This window comes from Salvia splendens, chromosome 17 (assembly GCF_004379255.2).
Source record: "Salvia splendens isolate huo1 chromosome 17, SspV2, whole genome shotgun sequence".
In the NCBI taxonomy this organism is placed as follows: Eukaryota; Viridiplantae; Streptophyta; class Magnoliopsida; order Lamiales; family Lamiaceae; genus Salvia; species Salvia splendens.
In genome coordinates, this window is record NC_056048.1 from 19,445,586 (window position 1) to 19,466,275 (window position 20,690).

Below are 20,690 nucleotides of genomic sequence, written 5' to 3' on the forward strand. Positions count from 1 at the left end.
AATGTCAATACGATCAATAAAAAAACACGTCAATAAATGTATTAAGGTCAATTTACAACAAATTAGTTGTAACTAAATTTTGAAAAATATCATATAACTTTAAAACGCATATAACTTTCTCGATTTAAATATTTTTTCGCACAACATATATCAAATTAAAGATAATTTCATTAGGGTTCTAACGAGATCTCACTTGCATATATTCCGATTTCAAAATTTGAAAAAAAAAATCAAAAATTTTCCATTTTTTCGTACAGCAATAAATGTGAACATAGTATATAAAATATGTAAATATAATACATGTAGAATGTCAATCTTAGACTATCTCCATTCGTGATCCTCACCCAACCCAACCTCAATCACTTTTTAATAAAATATTTATTTCTCTATCCTCCATGTACACAACGCTCACTCAATTCAAACCAATTAACTTTTTTACTTCCATAAGTGACCCAACCCAACTCAATTAAATATTTTCCTTTTCATATATTTTACATTAATATTTTGATTTATAATTAATTTAAATATATTAAATAATGTCTAAAAATTATAATAAAAAAGTATATGATTCAAATTTAAAACAGAAAATATTAGATATTCAAATAATTAAAGCACAATATAATAATAAATTACACACATTAAGAAATACTACAATACGATAATAGAAATAAACAAACCAAAATACAAATGAAGAGTGAAAAAAAGCTAGCTTAAACAAGATAAACATTAGTACATATTTATTTTTTTTGTGCCAAATTTAATCTAAATGTGCTCAATCAAATATTCTCGAAGAGCAATATGAGCTTCTCTATTGCGGAGTTGAGCTCGATTAGTCATATATGATGACAAGCTCCCGATCCGTTGAGTGGAATAGCAAAAGGCTTCAATATTTTCTTCATGTACTCTTGTATGTGTATCTTGAATAAACTCAGCGGCATCATAATAATTTTGATATGTATCACGTTCATCTTCTACTATCATATTATAATAATTTTGAAATGATATATAAAGACAAATATAATAATAATTAAATTAATTAAATTAATAACTAAATTAATAAAAATATCCTAAATTCACAATGTTCAAAATATTCAAAATGTGATTATCTAAAATATTTACATTTCATATTTATAGTATACAATTCTAAAACATGTACATAAATAAAGTAGTGATTAATCAATAATTAATACTCCCTCTGTCCATGAAAAATAGGGTATTTTGTGAATAACACGAGTTTTAATGTAGAATTGGTAAAGTAAGAGAGAAGGGAAAAAAGTAAGAAAGAAGTAGTGTTAGTGGATTATGAGGTCCATATTTTTAGTAGAAGAGAAGAGAAAAAAGTAAGAGAGAAGTAGTGTTAGTGGAATGTGAGATCCATATTATTAGTAAGAGAGAAGGGAAAAAGGTAAAAGAGAAGTTGTTGAAAATTTTCCTTTTTTTGAATGTGCCCTATTTTTCGTGGACAACCAAAAATGGCAAATGTGCCCTATTTTTCGTGGACGGAGAGAGTAGTAAATAAAAAAAGCAAAAATAATAATACATTGAGCCAATAGAAAATGGACATGTGTCCTTTGCCCTCCACTTTATGTTGGGCCGGCTAGGAAGACCCAAATTGGAGGTTGGGTTGAGTTATTTAATTTTTGCTTTATTTTTATTTCTTTCTATTTTGTCTTATATGTTTGCCCCCATCTCAAAGTCACCGATGAGGGTGGTCTTAAAGTAATGTGTTGACATAAGTAATGTGTTGTGTTGATATTTTCAAAACACTGTATTGATATTTTCATCCAAAACCCTAATTTGGTAGTTTTTTTATCTTTTTCGATTTAATTAATAAAAATGAAAATTACACGTGACAAATTTTAGACCACTAGATTTCTAAAATCATATGATCTTAAATTAGTTGTAGTTAGCAACTAGAAAGTGAATTAGCAATTGATCACTCCCCGTCATTTATGTTTTTAATTGAAATATAAACATTAAATTTTTTTATATTTTTATATTTACTGTACTACTATTTATTTAATTTTTTTATATTAACTATTCTAGTGGCACGAGACTTTAGAAAGATGAGAGCGAGTTTATTTCTATATATATAAAGTGAACCTCTTGAATGAATGAAGTAATTACTTATTTATCTATTTTATTTTATTTTATTTTTTTACTTAATCGCCATTAAAAAACAATTATATATAGGGTTTAGGAGCCTAGTACTCTCCCTTCGTCCACCATTATAAGGTTACATTTGATCGAATTTAAAAAAATGTAATAGAAAGTGAGTAAGGAAAGGTTAGTCAAAAGTGGATTCTACTTTTATATTTTATTTTTATAATGAAATGTGAGTGAGATATAGTTAGGAATGTGGAGTCTATTACCAAAAATAGTAATAAAAGGTAAATAAGACTTGTATTGGTCGACATATGAAATGACAAAATGAGACATTTATTAGTGACATAATGAACATGTAGAATAGAAATATAAAAATAAATTGGTCCTTAAGATTGGACCCCACCTGCTAATTTTTAAAATCTTTGTCTTGATAATATTTACTCTTTCCGTCCCAAGATAAGTGAGCACAAACTTTTCGGCACGGGATTTAAGGAAATGAGATTTTATTAGTAAAATGGAAAGTGAATAAAGTAAGAGAGATAATAGAGTAGAGAGAAAAAGTAAGGGAGAGAATACCAAAAAAAGGAAATTACTCACTTATCTTGGGACGTCCTAAAAAAGAATGTGAGTCACTTATCTTGGGAGGAGATGGAGGGAGTATTTTTTAATTAATATCCAGAAGCGTCTAGTCTAATGGATGGATAATGCCGGTCACCCCTCAGGCTCCATGGAATGTCAAATATAATCACCGACATATTTTAAAATATAATATACCAATGTGTATTGTATCCACATAATACATATACTACAATATTATATTTGTACTACCATAGAATGGACATACATAGTTCACTTAAGATTTATTTATTCTGAACATCCTCCTCAATCAGTTACGAGAAAATATTCTGTGGTCAACATATCAACTTCGCAATATGATTTGATATATCTATTCAATAAATTTAGTACAAGTGGAGAGCCATATATGAAAATTAAATTTAAATCTACTCATAATTCTAAAATATTCTACAATATGATTTGATATATCTATTCAATAAATTTAGTACAAGTGGAGAGCCATATATGAAAATTAAATTTAAATCTACTCATAATTCTAAAATATTCTATAATATTGAAAATTTCCCAAAAAATTGTGAGCGTATAACTAATAGTTTGTAATATGACTAAAGGTCATTAACATATGACGATTTTATGATTTTGGTTTATAATATTATTTTTTGAATTATTATATCCCGAATAAATAAAAGCGGTCCGGATATAGTCCATTTTGGATGGAGCCGTCAAATTTTTAACGGTCAATGATAATTAAGTTGTTTTGACTAAACTAGCAACTTTTTATTAGATTCTTTACATTATTTGAAAAATAATACTCCATCCGTCCCCAAAAAATATGTACTTTGAATTCGGCACGAGTTTTAATGCAAAATTGGTGAAGTGAGAGAGTCTAGAGCCTTTGTCCTAGCGGCAAGGAGCTTAGACATTATTGTTTGAGGTGCCAAGTTCGAGTTCTTTTGACATCATTTGTAATTTCCTCCTTTACATAAGAGTTTATTTTTAAAAAAGAAAAAATAAATTGATGAAGTAAGAGAGATAGAGAGAAAAAGTAATTAAAGTATTGTTAGTGGGGAATGGGTCCCAACTCATTAGAGAAAAAGACTTTCTAAAATGGAAAAGTGCATATTCTTTTGGGACGGACTAAAAAGGAAAGAGTATATATTCTTTTGGGACGGATGGAGTATTGAGAAATGAAATTCCATGTGGTGGAGAAAGCAAATTGAATTGTCTCATACTTTATCGTCCCCGACGATGAGAACCTGCGCTCCGACGTCGCAGAGGATGGCCCTCGCTAACGAGAAAATATTCCGTGGACCTTTCACACCAAAGTTTCATTATGATGTGGTATACTTAACCATTTAATTTTTTACAAATGGAAATATAAATGACTAGACGAGAAAATATTCCATGGACCTTTCACACCAAAGTTTCATTATGATGTGGAATACTTAACCATTTAATTTTTGACAAATGGAAACATAAATGACTAGACATGCCAACTAATGAAGGTATTTTTAGAAGATATTTATTAAACCACTTTTATAGAATATTGCATAATCTTAATTCTTAAAATATGAAAATTTGCAATATTTTTTTCTTCCTATATATAAATATATTGACACACTTATATAGTTATAATTTAATTTTTATTTTCATATTAAGTAACTATGTAAATATATAACCTGTTTAATGCATTAAAAACTTAAAAAATTTATTAAACCACTATTATTGAATATTATATAATCTTAAAATATAAAAATTGCTAGTAATATTTTTTCCTCCTATATAAAAATAAATTTACATACTTAAATAGTTATAATTTAAATTTTACCTTTATATTAAGTTACTAAGTACATATAACTCTTTAAATGCACTAAAAATAGAAAAATTAAATTATGATCATATTTTTTATTTGTGTGTATTTTTTTCACATAAAATATATAAGAAAAAGAAAATTATAACCATAAAATTTAAATAATACTAACAAATGTTGTACTCCGTGATTAAACTTATTTTTTTATTATTGCCAAAAGAAGATGAATACATATAAAATATTATTATATATAAGTATTAGTGTATACGTAGGAGGCAAAAAAATATTGATAATTTCAATATTAAAAATTATGCATTATTTTATAAAAGTGATTTAATGTATATTTTCTATAAAAGTGGTTTAATGAATATCTTCTAAAAATAACTCTATTAGTTGGCATGTCTAGTTGGATGTGAGCTATTTATTTTTTCATTTGTCAAAAGTTAATTAGTTGGGCCCACCTAGGCATGCACAACGGTTCATGAACCGGCGGTTCACAGTTCAAGATATGCATGAACCGGAACCGGCCCGCCAAGGGTCCCGGCGGTTCCGGTTCCGGTTAAAAAAATCGGCGGTTTACGCGGCGGTTCGAAACCGCCGGTTTTTTGCCTGAACTGCCGGTTCCGGGCCGGTTCGGCGGTTCGTCCAATTTTTTTTTTTTGCATTTTTTTATTTGTTTATGTATGAAATGTGCGTAACTAAAATTCAAAAAAATACGATGAAAGTTGCAATTTTATTGATATTACACGTTACAACAATTACAAATCGAAAAACCTTGAGGCCTTTCTTAAACAAAATTTTAAATACAAACGAGACTACTAGTCAACAACGAAGCTAATTACAAATGACAAAAACGACGTAGAAGTTCTTATAAAAATAACTTATAAGTATATATACTCTTAATCGGCGAACGAGATCTTTCTACATAACTAAATTAAGGACACCTTTAACAATTCAACTTTAAATGATGAGTTTAGTCTAACAATCAACAATTATATTAGAATTGTCAAAAGTTTCCCGGATTTAGCCGTATAGAGAAATCTACTTCATCGACTAGAGTATATACAAATACAATTATGTAATTGTATTTGCATATTTTTAAAGTAGGAACAAATGGAAAAAAAAGAAATAAAGGAAAAAGGGCCTGAGCTCAACTTAAATTTAAAATTTAAGTTGAGGTGCCTACGTATCCCCAATACTCATTTGCAAAAGGGAATCAAAGCACACGTAATTCTCTTACCTTACTTACCTATTTGGCTTGGCCGGCGACAGTTGACGGTTGGCCTACGATTCATCCCCGGTGAATTCATCTTGTGATCCCTCCTGACGATCATCCCAATCATTTTCTTGTTCTCTGACGTCGGCTTTGGCCCAATCATCAAGTAACATCACGACTTCCATATTTTTCGCCGAGAGCTTACTTCTTGATTCATCCAACACACGCGAGCCAACACTAAAAGCAGACTCGACGGCGGCAGTGGAAGCCGGAATAGAAAAAATCTTCTTGGCCATTGACGCAAGGATGGGAAAATCTTTCTCGTGGGTTCCCCACCTATCGAGGACGTCGATTTGGGCAGGAGAAGTAGGACCTTCATCACCAAAGGAAAAGAGTGAATCGATATATAAATCTAATTCACTTACCATACCTGAGGACCTTCCGCCGGTGCTGTAGCTGTATAGGTCGGCTAGTTGGGATTGCGCGTCGGGGTCATCATAATCGGCTTGAAATGCAAAGCCATAGTTATGTTGTTGAGGAGGGGGGTCTTCTGACTTGGTGGGTATTGTTATACTTGGTTTCATATTCGGTGTAGAGAGCGCGCAGGTTAAACTCGAAGGTATGTTGGATAGTGGACCGGTCCGGGAGGGTTATTTGAAAGGTTTCTGAGAGGTCTACTCCAAATTCGTCACTTGTATCAGATTGGATTGCTTGAATGGGGCTAAGATCAATTGAACTCAAATTGTTATAATAAAAGTCTAAAATCTTAGAGGTACCGGCTAATTTCCATTTTGGATCCAATACCTTTGCAATCAAAAACACGGTTGGAAACTCACTGAAATACTTAAGACATTTTTCAATCATATAATATAAAACACACATTAATTCAGGTGAAGAGGAAGCATTTTTCATTGCAGTTTTAAAACTAAGTGATATATACATGCAATGCTCTAAAACACGTACAACGGTGCAATAATAAACACCCGATAATTCAACAGTAGCATTTTTGAAATATTTGAACAATTTAAATAAAGCGATGCTATGTTCCCAACAACTATGTGAAAGATATAAATCATGTACGGGATATGTTCTAAAAAATCACATAAAGAATCTTTATGCGTCAAAGTGGAATTCAAACAATCATATGTTGAATTCCTTCTATGAGACACATCCATAGTAAAATTAGTATATCTAACATTCTTTTGATGACAATATTTCTTCCATGCTTTGCCAACAGCTGGATTTTGATGGATTAATCTAACTGCAGTTCTAATAGGACTAACATGCTTTTGCCATAATTCAAGCGCATCTTGTACACATAAATTTAAAATATGACATATGCATCTTTGATGAAAATACTTACCTCCAATTACAGGAGAACAAGCCGCAATCAACTCGCTAATACTTGCGGTGTTAGCAGTTGCATTATCTAAACCAATAGAAAATATCTTGTTGCATAATTGAAACTCAGTCAAAACTTGTATAATCAAAGAAGCAATTTCGAGTGCAGTGTGTGGAGTTTCAAATTCTCTAAAACCTATTAAACGCTTGTTTAAAGTCCAATTATTGTCCACAAAGTGAACCGTAATGCCCATGTATGAATGACGGTTAAAACAATCAGTTCACACATCTGAGCAAATGTTCACTTTGTGGCCCAAGTTAACTAAATAACGTGCTAATTCAACCTTTTTCTCTAAACATTGCCTAACGGTAGATCGTTGAACGGTCATTCTACCTATTCTTTTGATAGCTACGTTTAAACCACTTTGCATAGTAACCTCAAATTTTTTGTCATCATAAACGTTAAAAGAAAAATGCTTCATCGCCGCCCATCTAGTCATAACATCTGAAATTTTTGTTTGATCATATTTAAAAAGAGGCATACCTGACGAACCCGAGCCACCGGGTTGGAAGTTTAGTTGGGTTTGGGTAGAGGTAGTGCCTACCGGATGCTTTGTCACCAAATGGCGACGGAGGGTGCCATATCCCCCACCACTCGAGAATTTGTACACTTTATCGCAATAGTTGCAATACGCATGAAACGCCGATATCTCTTACTGAGAGTGCGGATCATGAGGACTTGGAATCACCACCGGGACCTTCTTGTAGTGTTTGACAAAAATATCAGATTTCAAAGCTTTTGCCGTGTTAGTGGGTGGAGGGGGGGCATCTCCTCATTTCCGTCGGTGCTAGACGGAATACGAGAATGAGATCTATCATCGTTGTTGTCCGAGTCCGACGATATAGACACGTCGTACTCGTCATTTTGTTGGGAACCACCGCCCCCGCCTCCACCTTGATGCATTTCAGCTAGTAGCATGGCCATCCTATAATCTTCTTCTATCTATAAGTATAATATAAGTTGTAGTTTAATTAGGAACACAAAATAAATTAAAAAACTCAATCTTATGAAATTATGAAATATGAATTGAAAAAATAATTTTTCATTACTTACTTGCATGCGTTCAGCCTGCACTCGGGCAACCTCTTCCATAAATTCTCGATGACTAGGTCTCCTTGATTTTGAGGGACGACTAGTACTTTGATCTTGGGCAATTCCCTTGCCCCGATCACCACGTCCCGGTCCACCACGAGAAGAAGACATAGTGATAAATGAAAGTAGTATGGATGGAATATGTATGCAGTATGGAATAAGTAGTAAATTACGAGCACAACAACAAATATAGTAGTAAGTAGAAACTAGTAAACAACTTGAGCAATTAGAGAGAATAAGGAGAGAATAGAGAAACTAGTAAACTAATGAACTTTAAATTCTTGGTGTACATTTTGTTGGTTTAATTAGTTTATTGAATAGTTTAGGCTATTAAATGACTCATTAATTTACCAATCCCATAAATTAAGAATGAATTGCCAATTTGATACCCATTAATCTCAGTAATTGTCAATCAATTAACAATTTAACCGTTAATTGGTCTCAATTTTCTAAATGACCATTAATCTCATCAATCTCATAAATAAAAAATGAATTTGGCAATTTGAGATTCATTGATCTCATTAATTGTCGATCAATCAATAATACTCTAATTAAAATCATGTTACATTTTTATTTTAATTTTTAATTCATCAATAATTTGTCATAAGTGATTTTTTATTCTTATTTGAATTGCTTATTATTTTAAAGATTTCGTAATTGGGGAGTTTGGAGTTATTTATAAAAGTGCCATTTTAAATTATAATTTCATTAAACTTGACTTTTGTTAATGAAATTGTAATTATATATCAGTCTTGATTTTCGTCTTTTTTATGAAGTGGCGTTTTATCGGTTAGACGGTTACTAATCTTTTTATTTAATCAACCAATCCTATTTGAAAGGTCCAAATAATTACGAGGCATTTAATTTATAATAGTGGATATTAGGATTTGGAACACTAAAAGTCATTTTGAGAATACCAAAAGCTACAAAATCATCTATAAATTTCAATCTGATTGTGACATCCATGACGCCAGGGGAGAAGTATGGGTGGAGAGGCTTCAGCACGCCGCCGCTGAATGGGAAGAGAGAGGCGATGAGTCATCCTGCTCAGTGTCTACATCGCATTTGTCGTCGTCGTATAGAGGAACTCAAAGTAGTGGAATATAATCCAAAACTTATAAATTAATGTTTTGTAGTAATTTTCATACGGAATTTTATTTACGTTTTTTTCATTTTTTTTGTTGATGGTGTATCACTTTTGAACTTGCATATGCTTAATTATTTGTGTAATGTGATTACATATTTTGTATTGGATATCCAAAATATTTTAATCAATATTTATGTGTTAATTTTAATAAATAATTTTTTATTTTATGCGGATAATAATTTGATATTATATACATAAATAGAATGAGAGTTTTGAGGGAAATTATCATAAATGTCATATAATTGCAATAAAATCACGTCATGAGTGAAGGGAAGTCAAAATGATTTTAAGTTTAGGGTTTAGTTTTGTGGGTATTATGGAAATGCCATTTTAAATTAGATATTATTATTTACATAAAACTGTTTTTTGTTGGCTAAATTATCGTAAATAGTAATCACACTTGCACCCACTGTGATTATAGATGAAGTGTAATAAAAAAATATATATGCTGACATTTTTAAGTGTGATAACATGCCATTTTTTTAGTAGTGTGGACTCTTCCTATACCGTTAACTGCCTTCCACTACATTTCACCATATCCCATCTCACATTAAATTATTTTTTCCCCCCAAAATAGAATAAGTGATCAACAAAGTAAAATCGAATTGGGACGGAGGGAGAATTTTATTGATGTTTGGCTCATTTGTTGGTCATAATGAGTATATTTTAAAGTTAAGGGTTTATGATTTAGGTTTCAAGGTTTGGGTTTTTAGTGTATAGGGTCACTATATTGCAATGAAATGAAACTCGACTAGGAAGTGTCTCACCAGTGCAATCTTAAATTAAAGCTTTTGATAAACAATATCTTAAATCTCATTAGGAGAAGTGGTAATTATACATTCTTTAGGTTTTTTTTTTGTTTTATGTGATGTAAATTTGCTTTATTTTTTACTCTTTTTAGTCTCACTGTTAGAGTAATTTTTCCATTTTACAAAAATAATGCACAGTATTATTTTCCACGTATTTATATTTTATCCGAATCCTAACTTCCTTCATTTGTTTTTACTAAGCAGGCCATATTAAAACTTAAACTAAAAACAACCGTTTTTATGAAAAAATTGAGTAAAAGGGGAGTTTTGAGGATATTTACAAGATTGCCATTGTAAAGTAAAAATGGTAATTTAATTTAAACTCTTTTTTATACAAATATGTATATCGGTAATTTCAGAGCTCTCATTGAATGTAATAAATATTGCAAAATAAGAAGACTGGAAAGAAAGCTGGACAATCTAATTTTAATAAATTGAGTGAATGTATATATGTTACCATCGATATTTGATGTTATAAATTTAGAGAAGTGAAAAGTTTTATAGGATTATTATCATTTAAGTGGGGAAGTGAAAGGGTTTTGAATAAATTCTTCTTATTTTTATTTACAAACAAAATACGTATTCTTTAAAATTTGGTCACGAACTATAATTAAATTGTGTTTGTCGAAACAAAGAAAAACGATTCTTAAAAAATGATTACAATTGAATTATAAAATAATATGCATGGATTAATAAATAATAATAGGGATAGATTATAGGGAAACAAAAACGATTCTTTAAAAATAGTCATAATTGAATTATAAAATCATATTCGTGGATTCATTTAAAGTTTGAAAATTGATTCTAGAATGTTTTATAGACGACATTGACACAATACTACATTATCTTAAAGGAGCCTTTCAAAATTGATTCTAGAATGTTTTATAGACAACATTGACACAATACTACATTATCTTAAATGAGCCTTTCAAGTTACATTTTAGTACATACTCCCTCCGTCTTATGTTACTCGCACTTTTTATTTTTAGGCCGTAAATTTGGGATTGATTTTTTAGTGTAATTAAATTAAAATTTTTAGTGTAATGAGACACCACTTAATAAAGGACCTTTTAACTTAATCTAACATATTGATTAAATACATTAATTCTAACTTAAACTATAAATAGTGTAAGTAGTTTGTGACGAGCCGAAATGGAAGAGTGCAAGTAACACGGGACGGAGAGAGTACAAAATTAGATTTAAATAAAACAAGGAATAAAAAAACGTGAGGTTAGAGAACGGGGTTGGAATTTTATAATTTTAATTTTATTAATTTAGTAATTGGGGTTTTAATCAATGTGTAGTGATAAATGTACATAAATTTGTACATATAGCATGGATCTTTTTCTACATTTTAAATATGTGTATGCGATTGTAGAATTCTAAAGTTGCTTTATTTGTGTTTTTGGATTGTACATTTAAATTGTTTTACATATTTGTGATTTTTAATTCTTAAATAATGTAATTTGTATATGATTTCAAGTAATTGATTCAAAATGTGAATTCATTATGATGAAATTAAATCGAGCCGTGCATCGCACGGTTGTGATACTAGTTCAAATATAATAGCCGACTATCCAAATCCTCTACTCAATACTTCTTAAATTGGGAAGAAGATTAGTAGAATAGCCAACGTTTTCTCGACTTTCCGTTGATTCACACTTGAACATCATGTAGAAATTGAAAAGGAAAATCTTCATACATGTATTTAGTGGGATGGCCGAGGGTCTCCTTGAAATGTGTCCTAAGAATTATATGCAAATTTTCTTAGCTTCATCTACAGAATTCTCGACTCAACACTTCCTTTCTCCCCTCTATTTTTCTTTATTTGTTTATTTAGTTATAAGTTGGTTTAATTAATTTCTAGAGAATTCCACATACTCCATGGAGTTGTGGACTACTAAAATCTCCCCAAGACTAAAAAAACTCGGCACATAGTCATACTAATCCATATTCCCTAATTATAATAACAATAATTCAAAATTTCAATCTAATTCAATCATTTTAAGTTCTATTATTATCATTGATGCTACTAAAAAAAATCATTAAGCTTTATTCATTTTATCATAATAGGACATTTCTTCTAAGCCCGTTTTTGGATGTTACACGTTCTTTACTATCAATACTTTAATTACTTTTTTTTCTACGTCTCTTTTATTTTAACAATTGTGAATTAAAACATATGTGATATGCTCAACCAAAAATGCATAACCTTATGGGATGGAGGGAATAGTATTATAGTATTTAGAAATTTACATAAAATGCAAAAAGATATAGGCAAAGGTATACGGTTTTAATCGGATCGATGGTTAACTAGGGGTGTCAAATTGGATATCGGGTATTGGATACCCGATACCCGAACCCGAAAATATCGGGTAATTGGATACCCGATACCCGAAAAATCGGGTTTCGGGTCGGGATCGGGTATTGGGTTATTGGGATTTTCGGGTATCGGGTTTCCCGATACCCGATCGGGTAATACCCGAATACCCGAAAAATATATATAATTTTAATAATATTTTATTTTATTTGTCACATTTATCAATTAATTTGTCACATGTTTCAAATTTATTTGGTATATACACTTTATAATCATATTTTTCATACCATTTCAATTTCTTATTGTCTAAGTAGCCTAATTCAATTAGATTTTATGATTATTATATTTTGCAAATTTTCAGTTAATTAATCCATATATAGTACACTCATTTGCTAAAATAAATCAAATATTATATTCTGTAAATTCTCAACTTATATTGAATAATTATTCAGCCTAGTTAATTAGAACTACATTATTATACTAGTAATTTTGTCTTGTAACACGGTGTAACAGGATAAAACAGCAGATCAATTTCCAAAGATCAATATCCAAGCAAATGACACATAAAACAACAGCTCATCAACAAATAAGCAAATAAAACTTCAGATCCCCAAATTCAAAATAGAAGAATCAAAACCCACATAAATGAAAATACCTTTTGCAAGTCGTGATAGTCCTGAACAAGAGTCTGATACTTATGCTTAGCCCTAACATCCTCTCTCGCAGCAAGGCCATACGGCGTTGTTTGATCCACTCCTTTGATCTTCATTGACATAAAATTAAGAATCAAAGCAGGAGGCCCCTTTTTGAAAAGCTTTGATTTTGCAGACGGGAATGGGATATATGTATAGATTGAAAAGCTTTAATTATTCAATCTTTAGATTGAATAATTATTCAGCCTAATTAATTGAAGGATGCACCAGAAATAAATCCAAACATGTAAAATATCCATATGAAAAATATGAATTTTTTTTTAAATCGGGTATTCGGGTACCCGATTTTTCGGGACTGGATACCCGAATCGGGTATCCGGGTACCCGAAATTTTTTTCGGATCGGGTATCGGGTAGCAATATTTTGGATTTTCGGGATCGGGTACCCGAAAATTTCGGGTCGGGTACCCGCGGGTACCCGATTTGACAGCCCTATGGTTAACCGATAATTATAGTTCAAATTGGAACCGACAGGAAATAGTTCAATTGGAACTGTGTTACAGGTTCCACCGGTTTGGTTATGGTTCAATATTTTGAACTAAAACTGCTAATTCAAGACAAATTTTTAAAAATATCAATTTTATTCATGAAAAACATTTTTTATGTAATAAAAATTATTTTTCTAAAATAATTGTACTAAAATTTCATAATAGTCCGTACATAGTTATTGGGCCTGTGAAATGTAAAATTAAAGTGGTTCTCTTTATAGGGCATAAGGCCGTCGATATTACATACTCCATCCGTTTATGAAAATTTGTCACTTATTTCCATTTTTGTCTATCCCTAAAATTTACCATCTTTTATTTTTACCATTTTTGGTAATGGAGCACACATTCCACTAACTTTTCCAACTCACTTTCTATTACATTTCTTAAAACCTGTGTCGGGTCAAATGATGACAAATTATAAGGGACAGAGGGAGTATTTCATTCGTCTGTCATTAGGAGTTCCTCCATCCGCCATTAGGAGCCCGGTTCACTTTATCATAAATGGTAGGTACACTCTACATTCCACTAACTCATTCCACTTATTTCCGCTCACGTTTAATTATAAAACTAATATATAAAATGGGTCTTACATTCCACTATTTTTTTCCACCCACTTTTCTCTACATTTCTTAAAAAAATGGTCGAACTCAAATGAGACTCCTAATGGTGGACAGAGGGAGTACGAAGCAGTGACGGAACCAAGAATTTAAATAAGCCGGGGCTGAAAATTTTAAAAACTATAACAATAGTAAAATATTTAATTTCATATATAACAACATTACAATTTTAAAAAGTATTAAATAATACTCCTTCTGTCCTCTGCAATAGAGACATTTCATTTTCGGCTCATTTTGAAAAAATGATAATAAATAATTATAGTAGAGAAAAAGTAAAATAAGAGTGAGAATAATATAAAGAATGCTATTTTTTATACTCCCTCCGTCCCATAGTAGATGTCACACTTTCCTTTTAAGTTTGTCCCACAAAAGATGTCACATTTCTTCTTTTGAAAAAAAGTTCCATCTCACATTCATTATAAAATTAGATTTTCTCTCACCACTCAACACACAAAATAACATCTCATAAAATCACGTGTCATCTTCCAAGTGTGACATCTATTATGGGATGGATGGAGTATTATTTTCTCTCTTACTTTACTCTATCTTCACTTTAACTATTTAGTATATTTAAAAAAAAAATAAGTGCTCAAATGAAACGCATCTACTACAAATGGAGTAATTTTCTTAGACGAATTGTAGTAAAAAAAGTTTGTTACTATCAATTTTATATGCTCTATCCACCAATGACACATCTATTTTAATAAATTTCATAAATACTCCCTTCGTCCCAAGGAAGATGATCCTTTCCTTGGACGGCACAAAGTTTTATGTAGTTTTATTTTGTGTGTTAGAGAAAGTAAAATAAGAGAGAGAATAAAATAGAGACAAAATGTGTATCCATTTATAGTAATGAGTCATCTTAGATGAGACAAACCAAAAAAGAAAGTGAGTCATTTTTAATTGGTGGAGGAAGACTCTTTATCTTAGTAAATTTAAGATTATTTGGAACTAAGCTTTTTTTCATTATTTGGAGTAATTATGTAGTTTCTGATGATTTGATTTTAATTATTAAGGGTGGAATTAAATTATGATGAAAGTATTTTATACGATGGAGTGTTGGACTACATATATGTTAGGGAGAATAAATTAAATTAAATTAAATGCTCCTTTCATTTTGCTCATTAAGATGGGAGTATTAAAATAAGGTCAATATAGTTATTTATCACTAATTTTTATACCATTTGACACGTCAAATATTTTTCCTTCTTCCAATGCTAGAGATATATCCAAAAAAAATAAGAAAACAGATCTTTTGCAATCCCCTGTTCATCTTTCTCGCCATTCCTCTTCCTTCTTTCCATAATTCCTCTTTTTGCATAATTCTCTCGGCCTCTTCTCCACTTTGCCGCCCAAATCTTGTGTTCTCCTTCCTAATTCTACTTTCAATTTAAAAAAATCGGGCGGCAGTATTTGCTGGCTCTTGGGGCAGAGACTGGTTGGAGGACGGCTATGTAATGGAGAGTCTGGGTCTGGGGCTGGACAAGCCCCCGCGCCAGCGGGGGCTTGTCCCTATGTAGTTCCGTCGCTGGTACGATGTATTAAACATATTAACGTGATGACATGAGTATGTCTACACAATTTAATAGTAATGACATTGTACATGTATTATATTGTCATATTATGATAACTATGTTGATATTAAATTATGAATCAAAATATATGAACATTTATGAAAATATTTGTATCAAAATTTGTCATCTGAACATATTACGCAATTAGAATATTGTTAGAATTCTCATCAAATTATCTTTAATTTAATATATATTGTGTGGAAAAATAATTTAAATTGAGATAGTTATATAAATTCAAAACATTTTGCAAGAAAGAGTATAAACTAATTTGTTAGTAGTTGAGATTAATACTACTATCGACAATTTTTGTTAATAGTATTGATACTCATAATTGGTCATCTTGAATCTTAATTTGATGATCATGACGACTATTTAATTGTAGTTAGCATTTTAATGATCAATTAGAGCATGGTTAACGCAAGCAGGTCGAACCGCACTTGGGTCTCGGCTCGCGGCTTGTGCGTTGGAGGGGAGGGAGACAAGGCCTAAGTCGTGCTCAGTTGCGTCCCGGTCCGACGTTGCACGCTCTCGGGCTGAGCCGCAATTCAATTTTTTTTCAATCGAATTTTGTTGAGTTGTTGAACATATATACCTTAATATTTATTGTATTTTCGAGTTGAGGAGAGTAGTAGTTGATGAAAATGGAAGTTGAGAAAGAAAATGAAAAAGAGAGGGGAAGAAGATGACTACGTGGGGAGCGAGGAGGGGAAGAAGAGAAAGGAGAAAATTTTAGGTTTAATATATTTAGTGGGCTGGGCTTTATTTCAATTTTATGTATCTAAGTATTTGTTCAATTTTAATGGGCTTGATTTTTTAATGTATTTTTTTTAATTTTAAATTTGTCTGTTTGTACTTTTCAATTTTTGAATGAAGAATGAATTTTTCGTGTTATAATTGCTCAACGTTTTCTATTTCACGAGTAAAATAGTTTGTAGTTGTGAATAATGCAATTTAATAGTTGAGGCTTGGATGAGGCCTGCAGGGTCTGGGGCGGACGCAGAAAAAAATATCGATAGAGGCTAAAATTTATTAATTTTAATTTAAAGTATATTTTTGGGTGCTTTAAATTATTTGTAACGGCGTTTACACAATAATATACACTAAATTTAGATATATTTCAAAAAATTTAAAAAGAAAATAAAGTTAAAAAAGAATTCATTGAGAGCTTAAGCCCTTTTTCTCTATCACATGGGTCCGCCCTTGTGCAAGGCTATGGGAGTTGTGGCATGGCTCTGAAAGTTAGGAGAAATGATGATGTGGAGGGAACTTGAGGTCTGGATCTAGGCCGGGTTAACGATGCTCATAGTATCATAACGCATCAATGTCTATAGCCATCGCATTCATACATAACACGTCATAGTTTCAGACTTTCATCTTCTTAGCATTTTGCAATGCCATTTTTCATGACAAGAGAGACAAGCACCAATAATTACCATTTTGTCATAATTATCAAATCATAAGGGGGAGTTGGGACCACCACTTTATGGGACAAATGCACAAATCCAAAAAAATAACTCTAACAAGTACTCTACCATTCACTTTTCACTCTTCTGCAACGAATCACTAAGCATCCACCCACCTCAATTATTAGTAAAAAAAAAAATCCTAAAAATACAAATTATTAAAAATAATGTAGTACTAATATTCACCATCATTTTGCAATAATAATTAAATGCATAGTTGATAGTATTATCAAAGCACTGCATAAGATAAAACCCTAATTCTTGTAAGAACAAAATCCCCTCACTAAATCAACCAATCGGTTTATATCCTTATATACAAACTCAAATGAAAATAAAATAAAATTAAGACTAAACACATCCTCAAGTCCGTACTTTGATTATTTATTTCAATAGATCCTTGTACACTTTTTTCGTTTTAGTAAGTCGTTGTACTTTTATATTCGATATATCTCAATCCTTATTTAACGGAACCGTTAACTTTTTCGTTATAAAATAACACATCATATATTAATTTTTGAAATATATTCCACCTAATATCCTAATTGAAAAATATCAAGATAACAAAAATATTAAAAAAAAAGAAAAAAACAAAAACACAAATAAAACCTAAAATTTTCCAAAACTATAAAAGAATTTTTCACGGATTTATATCATTGGAACCAAATATTAAATTAATTAATATTCAAACATCAATTAAACAACCTAGGCTTATATCACTCTTCTTTAATGAGTTCTAACTTTTTTTATACATTTATGTTATGTTGATATTTTTCAATTAGGATATTAGGTAGGATATATTTAAATAATTAATATATGATGTGTTATTTTCTACAGAAAAGTTAACGGTTCAGTTAAATAAGAATTATAATATATCGAATATAAAAGTACAAGGACCTACTAAAATAGAGAAATTGTTACAAGGGCTTAAAGGATATGTTATGCCTAATATTAACCAACATCTAAAAACATTTAAATATCATATTGGAACCATAAACCATCCCCATCTAACATTACAAATATATATATATTTATTGCCATCACCTTCTTAATCTTGTTCAGCAGCAATTCAAGCTCAAAACCCCTTTTTGTCACTCCCAAAATCAATTTGACTCAGGATTCGGACCACTCGGAACTTCATGCGCAGCAGAGCCATAAAAATCTTGATTTTTCTTGAAATTCTTCTTCGTGGAAGAATCACTAGTTTTTGAAGGAGAAGTAGTTGCTCTCTCCGAGAAAGATGGAAGAGAGAAAAAGAGCAGGATTAGAAGGAGAGGAATTAATGGAGCATGAGAATATTTTGTAGCCATGAAAATGTGATGAGAGAAAAAATCGTGATCAAATCTATCAACCAATTGGGGCTCTCCAAATTTCAAGAAATAATTTTGGATATGGGTTTGAATTGAACCGATGGTGGAACAAGGGTTTTGATATGGGATATGGATAAGTTGAGTTAATCGAGCATTTGAGAAATGATGTTTCTCCATTTCGTCTTTTTTTTTTCAAAATTAAATATTTTATTAGATAATGAGTGATCAATTGCTAACTAATGAGTAATTCAAAATTGAGACCAATTCCTAACCGTTAGATGTGGAGATTTAATGGCTGAAATAATGCAAGTGGATTATAATATAAATTTAAATAATAATTAAATAAAGTCAAACAGTATTAATGTCAATTCATAGTAGTTAAAACTAACTTCTTTCTCTCTTCAAAATCAGCTCAAAACTTTAAATTTAAGTAACTCTCTCGATTTAAATTATTTTTTCGCAAAAAAATATATCAGATTAAATATAATTTTTTAAGGATTTTAACGAGATCTCAATTGCATATGTTACGACGACGTTCAAATGATGAAATTTGATAATTTTTATTCATATATATTGAAAACATATTTTTATCAATAAATGCATCAAACAATCTCAATAAAATGCATTTACAATATCAATATCAATATAATGCATATACAATATCAATAAAACTGTGTTGATATTTACTGGTACTTATGTTGAGATATGTCATTGTGTTGATATTTGTAATATACAATGTTGATATAAAAAAAATCACGAAAATTATAATATATTAACTAAATGACGACCTTACCCCTTTGTTGATATTTTCTGTACTATTTATTGAAATTCATGATTCACGAGGTTTAATCTCATTCATTCATTTTAAAATCTAAGAGTGTAGATTTGGTCTTAATTTTGGATTATGATGTTATAAGTAATATAATAGGACTCATTAGATAATTGCACAAATAGGAGAGTGATCAATTGCTAACTCACTCTCTAGTTGTTAACTACAACTAATTTAAGATCATAGGATTTTAGAAATCTAGTGGTCTAAAATTTGCCACGTGTAAATAAGTGATCAATGTAGTATTCAAAAACTGCCCCTTTGTATTTTATATATCGATCTTTTGAGTTATAACGAAATCAAGACGAAATATACAATAGAAGTTGTTTGTTTTACCACGATTAATTTAAAATAATAAATCCGGATAATAGTACATGATATCCGATACACGCACAAGAAGTTTGATAAAGCAACATTGCAAACGAGCAAATCCTAGTCTATTACAATTAAGGAGAAAGACGTGCAAGTCTCGGGCAACTTATTCAACGGGCACACTTGTGCTCCAAGGAAATTCAATACATCAACAAGAATCGCCCATGCACCTTAATTGGATGTTAGGGTGTCCACTATGGAACCGTAGCGGCTATAGCCCCGGCGGGGGCGAGGACAGGGCGCCTTATAGTGGAGAGCACGTCCGCCCCGAGGCGGATGATCAATCGGCATCTTCGGGGCGAGGACGCGCCGGTCCAGGGTGGACGTGGCGAATAGGAGCTCCGGCTATAGTGGGGCGGTGCCCGGCACGCCGGAGGACAGCGAAATTAATTTTTTTAATTCAATTTAATTCACCTATAAATACACCCCATTCCATCCATTATTTTCACACCATTCCAACTCTTCATCACTCAAACTTTCTCTCACTAGAATTTGTTAATTTGTGAAAAGACCAGACTACCCAGGAGGATGCAACGCGCTTGGCGGAGGAGGCGGAGGATGCGGAGGCTGCGATCCCTCGTGCGATTACCCATCGGCGGACCATCCAACGAGACCACGTCGGTGCGCACCAGCGTCTAATGGATGATTACTTTGTGGATAACCCCCGTTATCCACCCGAGATTTTTCATCGGCGATTCAGAATGTCGCAACTGACTCTTCAACCATATAGCGACGAATTTGGCAGAGCATTACCGGTGCTTCACCATCCAGCGTGATTGCGCTGGCCGGATCGGGCTGTCTACGCATCAGAAGTGCACCGCTGCAAACCGGCAGCATGCCTACGCCGGTC